Raw genomic sequence first — 23,090 nt, forward strand, 5'->3', positions numbered from 1 at the left:
CTACAACCCTTCCAACAAATTTTGTCATTGAAGTCAATTTCCAAATTCTCATAAATTGCGAGATATCTTACCCAAATGGTATTTCCATGAAAAACTAACGCCGCTAAGTGGCTGATTTCCAAACCATACTAATCTCCAACACAACGCTTTCGACCTTCCGAACAACTTTGTCATTGAAGTCAACTTCCAAAATCTCATAAATTACTAAATATCTAACCTAAATAGTGTTTTCATATAAACTAGCGCCGCCAAGTGGCAGATTTTCAAACAATACTAACCTCCAACACAACGCTATCGACCTTCCGAACAACTTTGTTATATGTTACAACTTCCAAAATCTCATAAATTGCGAGATATCTTATCCAAATGGTGTTATCACATAAACTAGCGCCGCCAAGTGGCTGATTTTCAAACCATACTCATCTCCAATACAACTTTATCGATCTTCCGAACAATTTTGTTATATGTGACAACTTCCAAAATCTCATAAACTGCAAGATATCTTACCCAAATGGTATGTCCATATAAACTAACGCCGCAAAGCGGCAGATTTCCAAACCATACTAATCGCCAACATAACGTAATCGACCTTCCGAACAACTTTGTTATATGTTACAACTTCCAAAGTCTCATAACTGCGAGATATCTAACCCAAATGGTATTATCATATAAACTAGCGCCACCAAGTGGCTGATTGTTAAACCATACTAATCTCCATCACAACGTTATCGATCTTCCGAACAACTTTGTCATTGAAGTCAACTTCCGAAATCTCATAAATTACTAGACATCTAACCCAAATGGTGTTATCATATAAACCAGCGCCGCCAAGTGGCAGATTTTCAAACCATACTAATCGCCAACACAACGTTATCGACCTTCCGAACAACTTTGTTATATGTGACAACTTCCAAAATCTTATAAATTGCAAGATATCTTACCCAAATGATATTGCCACAGAAACTAACGCCACAAAGTGGCAGTTTTCCAAACCATACTAATCTCCAACACAACGTTATCGACCATCCGAACAACTTTGTTATATGTTACAACTTCCAAAATCTCATAAATTGTGAGATATCTTAACCAAATGGTTTTTCTCATATAAACTAGCGCCACCAAGTGGCAGATTTCCAAACCATACTAATCGCCAATCCAAAGTTATCGACCTTACGAACAACTTTGTTATATGTTACAACTTCCAAAATCTCATAAATTGCGAGATATCTAACCCAAATGGTGTTATCATAAAAACTAGCGCCACCAAGTGACTGATTTTCAAACCATACTAATCTCCAATACAACGTTATCGATCTTTCGAACAACTTTGTCATTGATGTCAACTTCCAAAATCTCATTAATTGCTAGACATCTAACCCAAATAGTGTTTTCATATAAACCAGCGCCGCCATGTGGAAGATTTTCAAACCATACTACTCGCCAACATAACGTAATCGACCTTCCGAACAACTTTGTTATATGTTACAACTTCCAAAATCTCATAAATTGCGAGAAATCTTTCCCAAATGGTATTTCCATATAAACTAGCGCCGCCAAGTGGCAGTTTTCCAAACCATACTAATCTCCAACACAACGTTATCGACCATCCGAACAACTTTGTTATGTGTTACAACTTCCAAAATCTCATAAATTGTGAGATATCTAAACCAAATGGTTTTTCTCATATAAACTAGCGCCACCAAGTGGCAGATTTCCAAACCATACTAATCGCCAACACAACGTTATCGACCTTCCGAACAACTTTGTTATATGTTACAACTTCCAAAATCTCATAATTGCGAGATATCTTACCCAAATAGTGTTTTCATATAAACCAGCGCCGCCAAGTGGCAGATTTTCAAACCATACTACTCGCCAACATAACGTAATCGACCTTCCGAACAACTTTGTTATATGTTACAACTTCCAAAATCTCATAAATTGTGAGATATCTAAACCAAATGGTTTTTCTCATATAAACTAGCGCCACCAAGTGGCTGATTTCCAAACCATACTAATCGCCAATACAACGTTATCGACCTTCCGAACAACTTTGTTATATGTTACAACTTCCAAAATCTCATTAATTGCGAGATATCCAACCCAAATGGTGTTATCATATAAACTAGCGCCACCAAGTGACTAATTTTTAAACCATACTAATTTCCAACACAACGTTAGTGCCCGAACACAATGTGAACGGCAATGCGGCAGAACGGTAACGGCATATTTCCAACACATGGAACTATATGGTGCAACCCACAATGACGGCGCTGCGGCAAAAGTGACATTGTACTAAATCTCAGAAATTTGGAAACTTGCGGAACAGCAAAGCGGTAGACGTCAAACGTCCCAATCAAGATCAACAAATAAGAATGCCTAAGGTACTTTTAGAGATAAATTGTAAACAAATATATTTTGCATAAAAATCTGCTCACGAATTTTTATATTTCCGAAGAAACAGCAAGACATGATGCCCTCCTTTTATTATGCTAATAAGAGTGAAAATACTGAAAAAAAATTACAAAAATAAACTGTTTGCGGCTATTTTGAACTACCAGTCTTGACTTCCAACCGTTCACATTGTGGGTTGGTTTGCGGCAAAGCGGCAACGGCAGAACGGCAACGGCAGTTTTAGAACAATTCCGTTCTGCCGCAGTTCCGTTCTGCCGGATTGCCGTTCACATTGTGTTCGGGCACTTATCGATCTTCCGAAAAACTTTGTCATTGAAGTCAACTTTTAAAATCTCATAAATTACAAGACATCTAACCCAAATAGTGTTTTCATATAAACCAGCGCCGGCAAGTGGCAGATTTTCAAACCATACTAATCTCCAACACAACGTTATCGATCTTCCGAACAACTTTGTTATATGTTATAACCTTCAAAATCTCATAAATTGCGAGATATCTTACCCAAATGGTATTTCCATATAAACTAGCGCCGCCAAGTGGCTGATTTCCAAACTATACTAATCTCCAACACAACGTTATCGACCTTCTGAACAACTTTATTATAGATGTCAACTTTCAAAATCTCATAAATTTGAAGTCATGACAATAACATTCTGCAACAGCCCTGTGCCGTTGTCATATTCTATCGGAATTTTCAACAACCCTGTATACATATCAAAGCTTTGTCACCAGCTCAATGCAACCAAACAAACTTATCTCAAGCATATACCGGTTAAATACAAAAGAAAACAAAGAAACTTACTTGAAAAATGCGGCAACTGCAAAACCTCATTTGCCGGAGCGTCGCGTCAGCCGAAAAATAAATCCAAAAAATGGTCGCCAAGCACAATCACTAATTTAATAAATTGAAAACACTGGGGAGCGTAGATTCATTTTACCGACTTTGCCATTGTCGGGTTTTCTTACAAAGTCACTAAAATACAAACAATGTTTCATTCAAATACTTATATTTTTTTTCAAATTGTTTTTCTTATTTTTTTTCTTTTTACACTTTCTCAACCGATCACTAGCACTTCTGTCACAAAACTGAATACCTTCTACTGTCTCTCCACCAGTCTCCGCTCTCTCATCCAATAATTTTTCTTTCTCACATGATGCCTCTCGGAGTTAGACACGCTAACGAATTGTCAAACAATTTTTATATATAATATACTAATTGAATCGCATGCTACGACAAGTTATTCATTATATTTTTTTCTGGATGTATTAAAACCAATAGTTAATATTTATCTCTGTACAATTATGCTGTACCCTACACAGAAGAATTGATTCCTTTCGGTATCTTTGAGGAATACCCTTGGGAATCTGTGGGGATTACCCTTCACAATCCATGTAAGATTTGCTTCGGAATTCATCCGGAATCGTTCGAAAATTTGTTTCGGAATCGTTTGGATGTTTGCTTCGGAATTTCTTAACGATTGATTTCAGTAAAACACACCAGAGACCCCCCAGAGAAAAATTTGTAGAAGAACTCAAACTAAATATCAAACTAAAACCTCTTAAACTAAATATGTTCAGAAACAACCCCCCCCCCTTTCTGGCTACGCCACTGCCATACAGCATTCGATCGGTACCTTGAATGTCAAATTTCATGTTTTAGTTTGCTTGTTCTCAAGTAGTGCGAAAAAAAAACATGGACATCTCCTGTTATAAGCGGGTAGAGTCGTAGAGTCAAAACGGTATATCTACTTGTATCTGGGCTATCGTATTGATTAAATGTTTCAATGATTACCAATACGTTAGAAAGCTGCATTTTCTGTTTTAGTTTACTAAAAAATAAATTATTTTGAAATGTGTTTTTAAAACGAGCTTATTGCCAAAAGAAAGATAGTTAGATAAAGCCCATGTTCGTACATACGAAAAATATGTGCTACCCTAATGCGCAACATAAAAACATAGAATTTTCTCACTGCTCACCAGTCATCTATCGTCTCCTCTCGCACTGTCGCACACTTGCTCATGCGGTGCGAGCCGCCGCTTCAGTCGTCGACGAGATTCCGTTCGTAACGGTTCATTCCATTCGGTTGCTCCTTGGAGCTTACAAGCAGTGCAGTGTTTTGACGTGGTTAGTGCCCATACTGTTGCATTCGGTCGGTTATTCTTATTGTATGTAAAGACCGCTGCTGCTGCTGCTGGCTGCTGGGTTTTGTTGTTTTCGATTTGGGGGAACGCACACCGCTGACCGGATCGGAGCGGGAACGAAAAGGTGTGCGTTACTTCACGGTTGTAGGCTGGGCTGATCTTCTGAAGCCGAAGCTTTTTGGGCAGTTCAACAGTGCGTAGTGTGTGGCTCAAAAATTTAAAATTCCCAACAACAGGCAGTGTGTTGGTGGTTTAGTCAGTGGTTAAGTCGAATAAGCAGCTTGTGGTGTGGCTTAAATCGTGTAGTTAGCTGCTATTAATTGTTTACAATTTACCAGCGGTTCCGGCAAATAACCCATGATGCGGTAGTGTTTTAGAGATCTCAAGTGCTGCGTGAAACCTTTAACCTTTGGAGAGTGAGAAGCTGTTGAAGTACGAAGAAATTGGGTTCGATTTTAGTGATTTCTGAAATTAGGGAGGATCCCTCACGAGCTAGCTGAAGCGTGGATAACTTGGCCCCACTTTGGGCAGATCCCGCAGCACACCAACACAAACAGGTGAGATAGTTAATTATAAGACAACAACTTTACAATATTTTTTAAATTGATCAGAGATCTCCGGGTATGTTTCAAATTTGGGCGTTGACCAACTTAGTCAAATTTGACTTTGGTAAATCTCAAATAATGTGATTCGTTGACGAATATGCACATCAATCGATTTGATTTGTGTTTTCCTCCAGGTATGCCACCTGTTGATTCATACACGTTTGAAGAAGTTTTTCTTGAAAGAATGCGACCACAGGGGCGTGGATTACCCTCACAATCAAGTGAAAGGTGATCGTGTTTTCTTGAATTATATTGTTTTGGATTGTCGTTTTACTATGAAGTCCACAAAAGTAGTCTTTCCATAATGAAATAGTTTCAATAATTGCTTTAATCAAATTAGTTAAATCGAGCTAGGATTCCTTCAACAGGTTGTAAACTTCAAAGGTAACATTATTACTCATACCTCCATTACTAACACTTGGGTGCGATCTACACATTTGCACAACCACCTTGACCGATCGTCACAAGTTTCTCTCGCAATCGGTTGGGTTGTTTGTTGGATATCCACTTCTGCAGTGACTACGATCCACCAATACACGACTGGGGTAGATCTGTCTCGTTTCATACAATATGGGATGGGTGGGTAACGTCAGTACGTCAGATCATCAACAACATAAATACATGCAGCAACATTAATTGTATACGAAACATGTTGCCCCTGACGTAATCCTGTTTATCATAGCACTTGAGAAATTTTGTCGATTATCAGCGCATGTATCAAATTTATCGCAAAATTTAGGCACCCTGAAATTCCGGTGAAAACAAAAATACCTATCTACTTTTATTGTATAGGGTGCAATAAGTAGCAAAAATGGTTAACGAATCGTTAAATAAGTTGAAGTTTAGTTATAATGAAGAATATTTGTTTCAAAGAGATACTAGAAGTGCCAAATTTAATGTACTATGTTGAAAAGAAGAGGAGGTTGCATGCCTTTGTGAGAAAGAATTCAAAAGAACTTAACTTCCAGGGGCTTTTCCCTGCTCCAAACAAACACATTTTTACACTAAACTTTAAAAGTGTAATTGAAATATATAAATTAATGGAATGGACAATGGTGCTTTTCGTTTCATAAAGCGTGCATCAAAATCATTTATGTACAATTCGAGATCATAAAACCTGGTTCTATCGTTTGTGTTTGAGTGATAAAACGGTATACTTTTCCATAAGAATGAACTGGGTGCTTTAATGACCGTTATGCCACTCAAACCAATTGCATAAAATCCGATTCGATTTTCAAAATCAACCCATCTTTCTTTTGCCAGTGGAGAGATAACACTTTCCACGCTGATACTTTTTCCTTCTTCTTCATACGGAAGCTTGGCATCGCGCTCCTTTTTGGTAAGAATGATCATATGAAGTTAATATGACTGAACTATTTTGGTCAAGATTTATCGCACTTAAGCTTTTTTTCTGTCATTGCAAAAAAATAATGTGCGAAAAATACTTTTTTTTTATCACTCGCAGTATTTATTCAACCCAGTAAGCCTCGCTAGAGTCTCCGGTTAGCCTTGCGTGCAAAAGCGTAGGATTGCCAATCCGGAGATGGCGCGTTCGATTTTCGGTCCAGTCTTGGATGTTTTCGAGTAGAAAACATTCTCGATTCCCTGGGCGTAGTGTATCCATTGTAGTTGCCACACAAGATACAAACTCATGCATTGGCGGGCATAGAAAGCCTTTTAATTAATAACTTTTTGTTGAGAAAGCCTTTTCAGAACTAAATCTATCGCATGTTTCGGAATTTGATGGCTCGGTACATGATCGGCTAGAGGTTAAAACTGCAGTAAACGTTCAACAGTGTAAGCGCAATCGAAGCAGGCGAAAACCCTGTTAAAATATTATTATTGAGAGAGTATTCGAACACCATTCGAAACAGAAGCAAGTGACAAAAGTGTACAAATTTTACAAAATGAAGTTTTTTTTTTCAATTTGGAAACCCTTTTGCCCATGTCATGATGATTAACATATAATGGGTCATATTGATCTACAATCAATATATGCAGCATAAACATTCCTTAACGTGCGTACAACGTTTGGACTATGTTTCTGTCAAACTGTAATCAATACCTTTGTAGGACAGAAGTATGCAAATTGATATAATCACTGAAATGCCATCTAAACTGACCAGGAAGTAAAGGTATGTTTGGAAATTACAAGTCACCTTGGAAACACCGGTTAACGATTCTGCGCTGTTCATTATCTTACAGTATAGAAATGATTTGTTTACAATTGTTCCCAAACCTCCCACGTGGTTCGTAGTTCTTACCATCTCGTATTTCTGTTCTCTCCTAACAAATCACTGACTTATGTCCTTCCTTCCTTTCGGTTTCTAATGCTCTTTCCCCCGCATCGAATAAAGGAGTTTATTCTCACTTCCTTGACTTATTTTCGTTCTATTTCAAACTACGTAGTATTAAATTGAAAGGATACATCGTCGCCGACGGAAATGACTCGTCCCTGTTGGTAGCACGATAATAGACCAATCAATAATGGTGTAAAGCTGATTAATGCTTTTTCGTCGGGTAATTCGTAGCACCGTTGTAGTCCTGATTCCTGAACGAAAACATTTGATGGCTTTCAGACACTATTCGGACTTTTTTTTGCGTAGCAATGCCGAAAGGCTATCACTTCACTTCAAAGCACTGAGTCTACGTAAAAAGATCATTTCGAAATCGAAATTTTAATATAACACTCAGAGTGTCCGGATTGGCTCAGCTCGACAAATTGAGGTGATATCTGTATGTGTGTGTGTGTGTGTGTGTGTGTGTGTGTGTGTGTGTGTGTGTGTGTGTGTGTGTGTGTGTGTGTGTGTGTGTGTGTGTTTGATGTAAACCACACTTTTCAGTACATACTTAGCATCTCTTAGCATTATCCGCAACAACCTGCATTCAAAAAGAAATGGTGTCTTTTTTATTATTGAAAATTGACCCGATCGATCATTATTGGTCATATTTTGCTAGGTTTTTTTTATTGTTTCAAAAGGCGATAATGTATATTAAGGAATGGTAATAATACGACCTTCCTCCATGAAACACTTTTCTGTCCTTCATGTATGAATTCCTATTCCTTTTATAATGCACGAGAAAGGCACCAACACAGCTAAGTGAATTATTCTGGTTTTTTATTCAAAACTAGCAGACCCGACGAACTTTGTTTCGCCTAAAATTGATTTACTCTCTGATTAGTTCTCGAGTTAAGCAGAAATGTGTGTTCCATTTGTATGGGAGCCCCCCTTTCTAAAAGGGGGAGGGGTCTCAAACCATCTTAAGAACCTTCCCCGACCCTAAAAACCTCTGCATGTAAATTTTCACGCCGATCGGTTCAGTAGTTTCCGAGTCTATAAGGGTCAGACAGACAGAAATTCATTTTTATGTATATAGATGTTTGTAGATCGTTTGATTGTTTTCAATTGTTGCAATGTAACGGTTTGTGCTCTACCGCAATTTTTATCATTCCTCGATTATCAATATCTGCAGCATTATTACTCACTCCCCGGGACGCATATTTTCGTATTCTCACTTTCAATTAAGGCGCCGCCGGCTGTTCCACTCACGCTATTGTTAGGAGCAGGCAGACGACCGGCTGCAGTAGCAGCCAGAGAGTGGGACCTTTGGAGGTTTTGCACTTTTGACCACATGGCAGACTGACTGGAAGGCCCTTGGTCAACGTTCGCCACATTCTTGCCTTGGCGTGACGTATGCAGAAAACGAAACTACACAGAAATAATCCACAAAAACGGAAAGGGACTCGAATGACTAATTAAGCTCGTGCATTCCCCTTCTTCGATTTTCGCACTGGGGTGGGATAGTCCCGGTCCGCCGAATGCATTAATGGGAAAACGTATACGTAGTTGGTTTTTGTTTTGTCTTATTGTTGGTTTTTATTTTGGTGAAATACGTATTTGATATTAATATTTGAAAAACACACTAAACAAAAAAGTAAATTGGAACAGAACTTGGAATCATGGTATAGGCGGCTATACCTTGTTACATTAGGCATACACAAGTGCCGGGAGTGGGTAGGATAAGTATAAGGACATGTCCTACGAACGAATTTTACTGGGTGGGACAGTCAAGGCATTATTGTCCTACCCATGATTATAGAAAGAAAACTGCAAAACTGTCTGGTAGGTCTGACTTTCAACTATGGGGAAACGACTTCTAGGTCTTATATCATCAAATATTAGGCACTTCAACGTATTATTGGTTTAGGTAAATAGATTTTTAAAAATCCCCGGGATTTTTTGTAATAATCTGAAAGGATTTATTGAAATCTAAGAAATCAAGCCCGCATGAAAGGGGGTTCAGAACTTCCAAAAAGATCATACGATTTGCTGGTAGTGTATTAGCTACGATCCATAGAAATTTCAAAAAGTTTCTAAGGTAGAAGGGACAAAGGTTCGAACGAAGAAAATTTAAAAATCTTCAATTTTGTACACCCAACCAGCGGATGGCAGATTTTAATACAGTTCTGCATAAGAACCTTACAGAAACTGTATAATAAATGGGCATATACAATTTTTGGAAGATTTTAATACAATCGTTGTATTGAAATTATTCTTCTTCTTATTGGCATTACATCCCCACACTGGAACAGAGCCGCCTCGCAGCTTAGAGTTCATTAAGCACTTCCACAGTTATTAACTGCGAGGTTTCTAAGCCAAGTTACCATTTTTGCATTCGTATATCATGAGGCTAACACGATGATACTTTATGCCCAGGGAAGTCGAGACAATTTCCAATCCGAAAATTGCCTAGACCGGCACCGGGAATCGAACCCAGCCACCCTCAGTATTGAAATTATACAGATTTGTATTATTTTAATACAATTTTTGTATAAAAACCTTACAGATTTGTATATGCCACGTTTTTATACAATAATTGTAAGATCTGTTTTTTGGGTGTACACTTGGTGACGAAGACAATATTTACAACACCCAGAGTTTCTCCTTTTTATTTCATTTTTATTTCAAGGTGATCCGCCACCTTTGGATCACTTCATTCGTAAGAAGGTTCCCGTTTATGTCCTTACACATATCAGGCTGTGGCACGTGGCCCTTACGTGAACAGTTCAACTTCTCATAGAACTTTCGTGTGTTATTAGCGCGGTACAGCTGCTCCGTCTCTTCACGGTCTCGATCTTCCTGCTGACGCTTGTTCCTCCGGAAAATCGAGTTTTGTCTGTTCCGCGCCTGTTTATATTGTGCCTCGTTCGCCCTCGTGCGGTGTTGCAGCAATCTCGCCCATGCTGCATTCGTCTATTATACTAACTGCTCACATTCGCCGTCATACCAGTCGTTTCTCTGATCCGGGGGCACCGTGCCAAGTGCAGCGGTAGCGGTGCTACAAATGGCGGATCTAATATCTCTCCAGCCATCTTCAAGAGACGCTGCGCCTAGCTGCTCTTCCGTTGAAAGTGCCATTTCTAGCTGCTGCGCGTATTCTTGGGATAGTCTACCGTCTTGTAGCCGCGGTGTCCGACTTCGACGCGTGTTGTACACCGTCGAGAGTTTTGAGCGCAGGCATACTGCAGAGAGGTAGTGGTCGGATTCAATATTCGCACTGCGGTAAGTGCGGACGTTCGTGATGTTGGAGAAGAATTTACCGTCGATTAGAACGTGGTCGATTTGGTTTTCCGTTTCTTGGTTAGGTGATCTCCATGTGGCCTTGTGGATATTTTTGCGGGGAAAGAAAGTGCTTCGGACTACCATTCCGCGGGAGGCTGCGAAGTTTAAGCATCGTTGGCCGTTGTCATTCGATACGGTGTGCAGACTGTCCGGTCCGATGACCGGTCTATACATTTCCTCCTTTCCTACCTGTGCGTTCATGTCACCGATGACGATTTTGACGTCCCGCAGTGGGCATCCATCTTATGTCTGTTCCAGCTGTGCGTAGAACGCTTCTTTCTCGTCGTCGGGTCTCCCTTCGTGTGGGCAGTGCACGTTGATGATGCTATAGTTGAAGAAACGGCCTTTTATCCTTAGCTTGCACATTAGGGTGGCTCAAAAAACACTTTTTAAATTTTTTTGATGGGCCGCCCTCTTATTCGGTTCTATTTGGTGCCCTGATGCTCTGGACAAAATTTCAGCCAAATCGGTCAACGTTTGGGCGGTGCTAAACTCGTTGGAAGTTTATATGGAAAAATGTATGCAGAAACATCCTAAAACCGTGATTTGCAGTTGGACGGCACAATTTACGATCAAGAACCATGATACTCATTCAGTTCTTGTAGAATTAAATACAGAATGATATGCTGAAAACGGCGAGAAGATTAGAGTTTATTGGGCAAAGATATTAGCATTTCACTGGAGTGTTGCAGGGGTGAATTTATTTCTTTTCAAAGGTAAAAGAAACGAAATTTGCTCAAACTCCACTTTAGAGAAACGCTAATAACTTAACCGGGCTAACTCTAATCTTCTCGCGGTTTTCTGCATAACATTCTGTATTAAATTCTTCAAGATCTGAATAAGTATTATAGTTCTTCATCGTAAGTTGTGCCGTCCAACTGCAATTCACTGATTTTGGATGTTTCTGCATACATTTTTGCATATAAACTTCCAACGAGTTTAGCACCACCCAAACGTTGACCGATTTGGCTGAAATTTTGTCCAGAGCATCAGGGCATCAAATAGAACCGAATAAGAGGGCGGCCCATCAAAAAAATTGAAAAAAAGTTTTTCCCATACTAATTTGAGCCACCCTATTGCACATCCTTGCGTTGATTGGCTGCCACCCAATCACGCGTTGGCGCATCTTAGCCAGCACTCGTTCCCAGCTCGTTGGTGGTGCCACAGCTTTGGTAGAAGGTAGCCGCTCGATGCCCGCTTTTCCACACTTTCTGTCATGTCCAGCAAATCTCCTGCAGCGCCACGACGTCGAAGTTGCGCGGATGTAATTTATCTTAGATCATCCTGTCGCAACCTGCGAAACCTAGCGACTTGCAGTTCCATGTTCCAAGCTTCCAATCGTGATCCTTTATTCGTCGCCTAGGTCTTTGCCGATTATATCGAGTCGCATTATCTCTTATATTGACTCTTATATGTGCATGGTGGGCCTGGCGTTTTAATATTTATGTTATACTAGTTGACCCGGCAGACGTTGCCCTGCATAGTAGGCGAAAATGCGCGTTGTGATCTGCCCATGCGAAATTTCCATGCAAATCCTAAATCCAGTTTTCACGATTTACTCATATTTACTCGTGATTTCTCTTCAAGAAATATCATATAAACCCGTCGGAAATTGTAATGAACGTTTCTGCTGAAGGAATGAAAAAAATCCATCCAGCTGTTTTCGAGTTAAGCGGATACGAACACAGACCATTTCATTTTTATTATATAGAAGAAGATTTATGATATGCTGCAAATATCAACGCTGACAAGAAAATGCTCGGGAATACAACCGACCTGTGACAACCGACATTTCCAGGATGCTTTTCAATACTCGTTGTGCATGTGCTAAGACAAGACAAGGTAATATCATTTCCGATGAAATATCAATTTCGTAGAAATAGTATTTTCGAGAAAATCTTATTTTTGAGAAAATATTATTTCTGAGCAAATGTTATTTGAAAGTAAAATGTTATTTTCATACAATGATAGTTTTCTTTGAAATTTAATAGAATTTCTTATGACAATTTCAGGGCTGTTACAAACTATTAGAATTCCAATCCGCGAAATCCGCGTCTAGCAAAATGAAATCCGCGACTGTAAAAATAAATCCGCGACAAACAATAATATAATTTTCTCATTCAAAACACGTTTCATAAATGCAAAATTTCTATATTTTTGCTTCTAGTTTATTAGCACATTCGTCAATAGAAAATATATTACAGAAAATATATGTACACTATGACCGAAAGAAATTCAGTTTTTAATGTTTTCGAGAAAACCCCGTTTGTATCGATGTTAACAGCATTTTACGAGCGCTCATGGCGGACACAAAGTAACTCAATTTCTGGTGGGGTGGAAGCAGTTTGAAGTTTGGCTTGTGTCGTTTGACACAAAAACGATAAGACTTAGTTTCCATCATCATGATTATGATGATGATCGCTGCGATGCCAACCGACACAAGTCAAACGTCAAATCGATTGCAGCCTACCAGAACATGAGTTGAATTGTGGCGGCCATTACCTGCACATGGAAGTCAATTCGAATAGATTAAAATGGGGTGTTAATGACACACATTGGCGTGACGTTACAACGTTTTGACGTAGTTTTGAACGTTTTTTGAAGAAAATATGTATAAAACATTTAAGAAACATCCATATTATAACATATTCTGAGTCCTCATAATATTTTGGCAAGATATTGCGCTGTGGTACACACCTCCAGAGCCGCAATTGCATTTTAAAGTTCAATTTCAACAAGCTACTTCGTGCATCGAATGAGCACACACAAGTATTGCCAAAATTATGTTTCTAACCTTGGATTCCGACACCGTGCCGGGAATTAATTAGACCCTGCCGGTAATACTATCCATAACTCGACGCTATAAAGTATTCTTCTAATCTCTACAATCGTTTGGAAGCATCAATAATTCGTCAGACTATTTACTGATTGGTCACTGTATTGCATTGCAAGAATCTGATTAAAAAACAGTCAGGCGAAAGGATACCAGAGGCGGACAGGAATGGTTATAAGGCCGAACCGAATTTTTAAAATCTTGGATTATGTGAATAATGACGTCATTATCACTACGTATAAGATAATGGATGGATATTACAATGCTTATACAACACGGCAGATTCGACACGTTGTTCGTTTGCCGGAAGAACGTCAAGCGAAGATAACATGCACTAGAGAACCCAGAAAAGGTCGTAGGCTTCATACTAGGTCGCGTCATGATGACGTTTTGCAGTTGTAGAGGACCTGAGGGTACTAAACTTCAGTGCGCCTTTAAGCAATTAGTCCAGGATTGATTAAATACGTAAGAGTTAGTGAATCTATATCGGAGCAAAGCTGGGTAAACGGAAATAGTTAGATTTTGCCACCACCTGTACACACTAGTTTACATGTGATGTGAGTAATCTCCCAAATGGAGTAGCGACTTGCCAGGATCTGGCGATTAGTCATCTATCTATAGTGAGTATTACAACGGCGGATGTGTTATTCATCGTAGGATTGTCTTGGAGTTTCAAGGCTCAAGTTCAGTCAGACAGTCCGTTGCAACTAATCAATCACGAACGAACTTTCAATGATTATAAGATTTTTGAAACTCAGGTAATGGAAACGTATGGAACTGGAAAAACCTAATCCTAATAGCCTAATCAAAAATTATTGGAATAATTAATTGAATCTGTGTCTACTTAAACTAACATCCATACGATTATTGAAAGGTTATTCGAATACCATTGGTTTTTGGATCTTGACGAATTACTTATTTAGCAAACTCTTACATAATCGCCTTGTTGAATTTATCCTCAAATTAAATTGAAGGAAACCGCGATTTTCGCGAGAGTGAAATTACAAATCCGCGATTTTCGCGACAATGTTTGACGGAATCGCGATTTTCGCGACAATGTTTGACGGAACCACGATGTTCGCGACTGTAAGGGTAAATGCGCGAAATTCACGAAAAACGCGAAAATCGCGAAATCCGCCACTGTTGTAAAAGCCCTGCAATTTAGATGAAATTTGCGGGAAAATTAAAAATAATTTTCCGAAGAAAATCAGAAGAATCTCTCATGAAAATTGAGAAGACTTTCCGTGGAAATTTAAGATAAATTATCATAATGGGTCCATTTTCTAATAGAAGGTCTGATCATTCGTAATCTCCCTAAGTAGCAAAAAAGAATAAAAGAAATTCAATTATTTTTAGATATATGGCGTTTTCGTACACCATGGAGAAAACAATTACACATGTTTGTTTTTCTAAAGTTATAAAACATTGCTCTTTTTTTCAAATCCACTGAAAATGATAAATTCAAATCATCAATCGTCAATGCATCCCAATAGTAAACTTTTCTACTTTGATATTTCGCTGCACACCATTAAGGAGAAACACCCCTGCGGTTTGTGGTCTGCCTTCGGAACGATATACGATTCAAATTCGTAATTATTTTCCTTGTTCCGTTCGGAAAAACGGTTCTCCGTTTTGGTGAACAGATCGCACGTCTAGATAATTCATTAACCGTCCCGACCGGACCACATCGGAAATTTTGTGCATTGAAAGAAACATATTCATTCAGGACACAGAGTAGTTAGTTTGTAAGAGTCCAGTGAGCACTCCAAAAGGAACAAAAGAAGGGGCTGCAAGGCGCTGATTATAGAACGTAATTTATGGGGAAAATTCAAGGGACTCGTCATGAATAAGCGATTTCCGAATGAAACGTTTTGTTCCTATGTTTTGTGGTGAGATGATAAGTATCTATTTTTTTTATTACTTTACGTACAAGAACGTTTCATGAGGGAAGGGACTCAATTCTAACGATTGTTATAATTCTATTGACTTTGCGAATATGCAGTCTGTCTGGTATTAATGGGAAAAAAAAGTTTGTCAACGTATCCTGTTGTTAAATCATCGAACAAAATTTGTTTATTATACCTCAGCATAACTCCATAGTGTTATAATGGTTATAACTCCAAAGTAGAGGCAGACTGCATCAGAAATAATTTAATTTGCAACACCCAATTTGATATGCAAATTTTTGAGGTACACCCATTCACATAATCCAGCCATCTATAACAAAATCCCATTTATCACGAGCCAAAAATCGAACAGAATTTTTCAGTTTCAAATAACCCAGGCCGGCAGGCCCGCTATTGACCATATGACTATTATGTCGGAACCCATACTCATGTCACCATCATCAACAACAATACCTACACCGCCCGATTCGTATGTCTATGGGAAGCTAATTACGCCTCCACTGGCCCATATCCGAACTGAAAAACGGTGCGCTTCAAATTACACCCATTCCTTTCGGTGCTGTTCTGTTAGGCTTTGCTTCTAATTATCATTATCATTAAACGGTGGCGAGCTGTCTCCTGGCGTCCTTGGAACTGAAGGCCCTTTACTTCGCTACAAGGATCAAATTTCGCTTCAGTTCGTTAAGTTGGCTTCTTCGGTGCTACCCGAATAGTGTGTTTTAAGAAATTTAAATTTCCCCATTGTTGTCATGCCTTGTCAGGCTGTGAGTGACACGCATGTTCATCAAATGAAAATTGAAAGAACAGGTAAACAGAAAACTTTGCACGATAGAATTATAGCTGTTTTACTATAGTGAGGCACGAACGAACGAGAACGAACTTCTTGGTTTCAATTTAATTGTTGTTTTAGGAATCTGAGAATGACACCACATAGGTAAAACGAATGTTCAATTGAACAATCTACTGTATATTATCGCAAATTGGTGCTTAGGATTAGTATCTTTTCCTATACAGTAGAAGTTGACCACCTGGCCACGTCCTTAGAATCACGGAAGGATGGGAAGGGATGTTAGATAAAAATCTACTAGTGAAGTTGCAGGGAATCCATAGATGTCCTCGGGAAGGAAAGTTTGAGTTAGTAGGTAAGGTAAAAAATCGACAATTTACAACGTTCTTCAATAATAGTATATGCTGAAACATTATTTAAAGTTGTTAATTAAATATTGTTCTGTATTTTAAGAATTTTCGGTTTCCCGGATTTGCTTACTGGACAGAAACACGATAAAACAGACACTGATTGATTGTTATTTGGGCTGCACAAAAAAAACGAAATCGGGCCGCGTGAACTGATGCTTACTCAGCAGAAACACGATAAAACAGACAACCATATATAGACAAAAAGAATGTTAAAATGCTTTCAAAACAAAATTGAGTATAAAATAGCAGAAACGATTAACATCACAACACAGTAATAAATCTTAGCCATTCATGTTTTCACGTATTTTGTGGAATTGTGCAATTTAATGAATCAACTAGAACATTTCCTCAGGGAGTTTTGTATTTTGAAAAATTAAAATTGATTGACCGAAATCGACCGTTTTTGTATTCGCCATACCAGCGAACGCGACAGCCATAGAGAGCATTGGGTGAGCCGATGGCTCTGTGCGTGTCAGGTTGGCGATGCGTTTGACACTTCCATTTGTAGAATTTTTTATAAGAGACGTCCTTTGCGTGTGAACCACCTACCTACCTCGCGAAATGATTTACTTGAGCCTTTCAGACAAAAATAGGGAAGGGGGGGGGGTGCATTTTGGCTACGAGTAACTTTTCCTATAATTACTGTATCGAATATGAATCGATTATAAGGACCCGTTTACAAATTACACAACATTTGGGTGCAAAGAGATCTATTGAAGGGTTAGGTTCTTTATAAATATTAAAGGTCATAACAAAAAAAAGTTTTCACAAAAGCATGCTAACGACGGAGTGAGTGAAGATTATGTAATATACCAATGCACTATGGTCCAGGATACAGATTTACGCGGAAAGATGCATTTTACGCCAAAACTATATTTTTTAGAAAAAACTGTTGTTCTACAAAATTGTTCGAAATAGTAAGGCCATCATTATGGTTCTACCAAAAAATAGGGTGGTCCATCATATAAAAAAAAAATAGAAAATATTTTTTTTATTTCTCGGAATATTGACATGTTATGTTCTACAAAGTTGTAGCGCAGCTTATTCCAATCAATTTTGCCAAAAAAACTTTTTCTGTAGCTCTTAAGTTGGCTGATTTAGAGCAATTTTACATAATTGGATTAGGGTGTACCTCAAAAAACAGTATTTTTGATCTACTTTTTTTGTTTTACATTTCTCGAAAAAGTCGTCTTCAGGTGACTTTTAGAGCTCAAAAAAATGCAACTTTTGATGGGTAAATTTGCTCAATATCTTTTTCCGATCAAAAGTTATAATCGTTTTTCTGTCAAAATTACATTTTTTTCATAAGTTGATATCTCCGGTTAGGGCAGACCAAAAAAATATATTTACACGGCATTTGAAAGAGAAATTTATATTCTTTATTATGTCAAAAAATTGGGTATCTGTTATTTTTTTTATCTCAAGTTTTATCAATTTTACTAAAATCATGTTTTTTCAAATGAATTGATATAACTCGACAACGGAAGAAGATACAGACGATATTCTTAAAGCAAAACACGCATATTGAAAAGCAGCAAAAGTCTTCAGAAGATAACATTCGTGAGAAATGAAAGATAAAAATTCTACAGCTTAGACACTTTTTATAAATTTTATCATTATCATCGTATTGCAAGATTTACGAGAAAAGATGCATTTTCGGTCTGAAGCATACTTTTAAGAAACAAAATTTGTTCTACAAAGTTGTTCTGGATACTTGGGCCCTTGATATAGAGTTACTGAAAAATAGAGTGGAAATAGATTTTATAAAAATGTGATTTTTTTTTTTTTGCGGAAAATTGACATAAAATGTTCCACAAAGTTGTAGCGCAGCTTTTTCCCATCAACTTTGCTATATAAACTTTTTATGTAGCTCTTAAGCTCACTTGTTTAGAGTAATTTTACTAACCAGAATCAGGGTGTCCTCCAATAAACAATATTTATAATCTGCTCATTTCATTTTTTATTTTTCACGAATGTCATCTTCTGAAAACTTTTGGGGCTTTTTAAAACGCGTGTTTTGCTATAAGAATATCGTCTGTATCTTCTTCCGTTGTCGAGTTATATCAATTTATTTGAAAAAACATGATTTTAGTAAAATTGATGAAACTTGAGATAAAAAGATAACACATCCCCAATTTTTTGACATAATAAAGAATATTAATTTTTCTTTCAGATGCCGTGTGAATATATTTTTTTGGTCTGCCCTAACCGGAGATAACAACTTATGAAAAAAATGTAATTTTGACAGAAAAACGATTATAACTTTTGATCGGAAAAAGATATTGAGCAAATTTACCCATCAAAAGTTGCATTTTTTTGAGCTCTAAAAGTCACCTGAGGACGACTTTTTCGAGAAATGTAAAACAAAAAAAGTAGATCAAAAATACTGTTTTTTTTTAGGTACACCCTAATCCAATTAGGTAAAATTGCTCTAAATCAGCCAACTTAAGAGCTACAGAAAAAGTTTTTTCAGCAAAATTGATTGGAATAAGCTGCGCTACAACTTTGTAGAACATAACATGTCAATATTCTGAGAAATAAAAAAAATATTTTCTATTTTTTTATATGATGGGCCACCCTATTTTTTGGTAGAACCATAATGATGGCCTTACTATTTCGAACAATTTTGTAGAACAACAGTTTTTTCTAAAAAATATAGTTTTGGCGTAAAATTCATCTTTCCGCGTAAATCTGTATCCTGGACCATAGTGCAATGGCTCAATTTTATTCAAATCCCGGTTTGGTTTAGGAGAGTTGCAAGTGTTAAATTTTCTATATATTCCTGGGCATAGAGTGTTTATGGAGGTCACTTGGTGTATGAATGCATTAACGTCCCAAAAAACCATCAGCACTGTGTATTGTTCGCAGGGTTCGTAATGCTCACTCAATCTCTGGAGCACAGGATGCTCCCTCACGAAAACTTTCGGGGAGAAATCACTTTTCGGGAATGAAAAACAGTTTGGAGAGTGATAACCATTTTTCGCTCACTTTGATTACGTGGGTGGTGGATGAATGATGTTCCTCACTATAAACAACGAAAATAGATTCTCCCTGGGCCCGAAAAACGCTTGCTTTGGTCTCAACAAAAAAAAAAGTCGGAACCCTGTGTTCGCTTTTTCGACTATATTCCTAGGGCCAACATGAAGTTGGTGAGCTCTGAGACCGCGTTCTAGTCGCACGCACTCTTAGCAGGAGTAGTTGCTCTTAAAAACCCTCACAGTCAATGCTACACTGTGAGATCCCAGTTGTGGGATACCAATAAAGGAATAGAATAATGAAAAGATTATGGGTTTAAGAATGGTCTATACACCCAAAACAATTCTGTGTGACATTCTTTGTATTAAGCATTTTGAATCAAATCTCGCATTCAAACCGATCAGAGAATGCCATACTTGTTAATACAGCTCATTGCATTAAGTCGGTTTATTCGTTTTCGATCAATACATCCAAACGAATCTCGTTGGCTCCTCCTAGAACAAGTATATGAATCGTGTACAGCAATATAACTTTAACCCACACAATCTTCCCGATTCCATTTAGCTTGATGACGGAAAAGGAAACAAATATGCATGGTGCTTATTCCACTCGTATCACTCATTGCTCTCCCTGTTACCCTTCCATTTGTCACATCCGCATAGCATGAAACGTGGATTATGATTGTCTTTGGTTGCGTCGTTCCTCATCTGGTAAATAGACCAGATGGTTAGCGCGTCAATTTAGATGTGTTTAGTGTGGAGGGTCCGGGTTCAATTCTCGTCTTTGACCGATTTTTTTTGTATGATTGCTAAGGTTGTCGAAGTATACAGCATTTCACTCCTCGATGGGGGAGTGTAAAATTAGATTCAATGTAGACACAATGTATACCAATCAGGTAATTATATTATCGTCGCATGCCTTGATACCATGAGGTTAAGAACAAGAACACATTTCTATATAAAACGTTAGTTGAAATTCAAATTGCAGTAATCCAGTGATCCCTAAAGTGCGGCCCGCGAGCCACATGCGGCCCTCCAAGCCTTTTCTTGCGGCCCGCGAAGAATTTCAGAGAATACACTACATGTGGCCCATTGTTAAATATTATACATGACTAGAAAAGCTTTTTATTGTGCCCATTTTGTTGTTGAATTTAAGGATTTTATCAAGTATGCAGCATTATGTGCTTGAAGCGCCATATATAAAGTAAGAATCATGTTATACTCATGATTAATGAAATTCATCACTTCATAAATATTATGTTGGCTAACAGCAAATAACGATGTTATTGTCTCGGCCTATAAAAATAGCATTTTTAAACAAGCTTTATGTTGAACTTCATTTGAGGATAATGCTGCTTCACACTGCTCCGTAATAAGGATGCTCTTATTGATAAAGATATGTAAGGGCTCGGCGAAATTCAACTGAAATACTGCGGCCCGCTTCGACAGTTCAAAATTGCAATGCGGCCCTTAATAATAAGCATGCTAAAGCAATACTAATAAACCCTGATTAATCCACCTAGCGGTGATGGTGCCTTTCTCGTTCATTCAAAAGGGTTAAGAAATATAAAAATACTCAAATAGCACTAATAAGTGGATAGGTCTTATTTTTCATATTTGTTTGCATGCATTATAAAATTTTACGCCGAACTTGCGGCAAGCAAATCGGATGAGCATAAGTGCCAAAAAAGTGATTTTGTTTTGTGGTTTTGAAATTAGTATTTTGGCCATTATTTCTGATCGCACAGTCCGGCCAATTTACAATAGGAAACAATGGGACAAGATTTTCCGTCGAATTCAATCCATTGCAAGCAAATCGATGAAGTCTAAGTGCCAAAAAAGTGAGCTAGACTTCTGCTTTTTGCTGATTTGGTGTTCAGTTACGGTGACACATTTGAGTACATCAGTAAACAGATATGAGATATAAGCATAAATTTAAAAATTGATCGCTCGATTGCGCGGATTAGGATAAAAGAATAATGCCGAGTTCAATTATGTTATTGTGTAGAGCAACTTATTTTGCAGTAACGTGCGTTCCGTTCTCAAATATGAGAACAGGGATTAGGGAATTCAATTATCTTACTTATCAGCCAGGGATGTAAAATTTTGCCAGTCAACATTTTTTGTTCATTATTTTCTTTGAAACTTGTGAAGGCTTCTCGTAATGAACAAAGAAGTAATCGTTTTTGAGCTTGTTGCTTACCATTTTTCTTGGCAGAAACAAAATCATTTTGCCCTGGTAGATATGCCATTGTCAAAACTGTTTAATATCGTTCTTTACCTTTACGGCAAACCATAATTATTCGGGGTTGGAAGGATTCCTTTCTCTACAGTCGAACCCTGAATACACTCTGAATAATTCATGATTTTGTAAACAGTGATAAAATCTTCAATTTATCATCTCTCATACACATTTTGTAATTTTGTCCTGAAATTGCGAGATGTTTTTGTCGAATACTGCAGCATTTTGCTTCAGTAAGATTCCCATCCAACTATAAATCAAATACATATTTACGTAATCCTTCATTTGTTACTGTGGGAGTTGCTCGCCTCGCTTGAGAGTTGCGAAAAGTGTAGGTGTTGGTTGCAGCGCTTCAAAAGGTATGATTACGAGGAACAGGAAAACTGGTATTCCGAGCAATTTCGGGCACCTCAATCGAGAATTACGTCTACTACAGTAGCGATAAGGCAGAGCATCGAGTTGGTTTCACACTGTTTAGTAAGCAGTGTCGAATCATTAGATGTAGGCCTTTATATGATCACATCTGCATATTGAGAATTTAAGGCAAGTTCTTCGACTACAGCTTGATCAATGCATACGCGCCAACCAACCACAAACCCAATGACGTGAAGAACGAGTTGTGTGAGCGTCAGGTCTTGTCTGGACGGAGAATGCACAAAACACGATGTGAAATTCACATCTGTGAAACAAATGCACAGGTCGAAGTGTTCATCCCCGGGCCACGCTAGACGAAATGAGAAAGGCTTTCCGAGGACCTGACCGAGCTTCTAAAACAGGGGAGTAACAAGCTAGATAAAGAAAATCACCAAGTGATTGAAACAAGAAAGCGCACAGAATCACTTACTGTCGAGGTTTAACACTCCTCAATATTGCCTACAAGGTACTCTCTCGAATTCTGCTTAGCAGACTGCGCCCGTTTGTGGTGACCTTTGTCGGCGAATACCAAAATCATTTTCGAGAAGGACCATCAACAACGGACCAGATAAATTTGCGATAAATCCTTAATAAATTCCGGAAATACAATTTGCGGACTCATCATCTGTTTATGGACTTTTAAGCAGCATACGACTCAGTGAAATGGAACGAAGTGTGGGAAATAATGCTAAAACATGGCTTTCCGGCAAAGCTTATTAGGCTGATCCGTGCGACA

General features: G+C 38.1%; 1 protein-coding gene across 2 annotated transcripts in view; it reads left to right on the top strand.

Moving 5' to 3' along the window:
* The first annotated feature begins 4,472 nt into the window (after nt 1-4,472).
* The window catches only part of LOC134213142 (CD109 antigen), a 67,558-nt gene continuing 48,940 nt past the window's right edge, over nt 4,473-23,090 (top strand). The window contains exons 1-2 of one of the 2 annotated variants that reach the window (XM_062691784.1): nt 4,473-4,540; nt 4,896-5,114. The gene's annotated coding sequence lies outside the window, so the exon portion shown is untranslated. Of the gene's footprint in view, nt 4,566-4,895; nt 5,115-23,090 lie in introns of both variants that reach the window. The other variant, XM_062691783.1, reaches the window with a different exon arrangement.

Source organism: Armigeres subalbatus, chromosome 2, assembly GCF_024139115.2.
Source record: "Armigeres subalbatus isolate Guangzhou_Male chromosome 2, GZ_Asu_2, whole genome shotgun sequence".
NCBI classification, from domain to species: domain Eukaryota; kingdom Metazoa; phylum Arthropoda; class Insecta; order Diptera; family Culicidae; genus Armigeres; species Armigeres subalbatus.